The following is a 695-nucleotide window of genomic DNA, read 5'->3' as shown; positions in this document are numbered from 1 at the left end:
GTAGAATCTAACTCTATACTTTATAGCAGACTAAAGGCTCTTTATATTATTAAGAACCGCCCTTAGAGCCTTTACGAAGTCGTTAATTATTAGCTTATTTTCTATAATATTGTCGTAGTTATTTACTATATAGTTAGTACTTTATTTCTAGGAGATAGGTCTAATAGCTTTTAACGCGTTTTCTACCTAATAGTCTACGCTTAATAGCTCTAAAACGCCTCTAAATTTATAGTATATTATCGTTTTTTTAAAGCTTATAACCTGTATATCTATATCCTGAAGTATAGCCTTTATAAGCGAGGTATATCGTCGGTATAGAATAAGAGCTTCCTTATCAAAATCTATAAGGAGTCCTGCTTATATATAAAGAAGCCTAACCTATAACCGCGCGTTATTTATATTATTATCTTATATCTATATAAGGATATTATATAATATAGTATAGATAATCGCTATAATATATAAGTGTACCTTATTAAACTCTTATTACTACGTTTCGTAGTTAGCCTTTTCCTTGCGGTATACACGGCGATCTTATGGATAGCGCTTATATCCTTTTTAGGAGACGTTATTAATGGATATAATAATAATCTTAATTATTAGTTCCTTCGTGACAGCTATAGTCTTTCTATATACGGTTATCTTCTTTTTCATACTAATAGCTATAATAGTAGTAATAGTAATAGTAACGGCGG

This window comes from Sodiomyces alkalinus (assembly GCF_003711515.1).
Source record: "Sodiomyces alkalinus F11 unplaced genomic scaffold SODALscaffold_16, whole genome shotgun sequence".
Lineage (NCBI taxonomy): Eukaryota > Fungi > Ascomycota > Sordariomycetes > Glomerellales > Plectosphaerellaceae > Sodiomyces > Sodiomyces alkalinus.
This window is presented reverse-complemented; position numbering follows the sequence as displayed.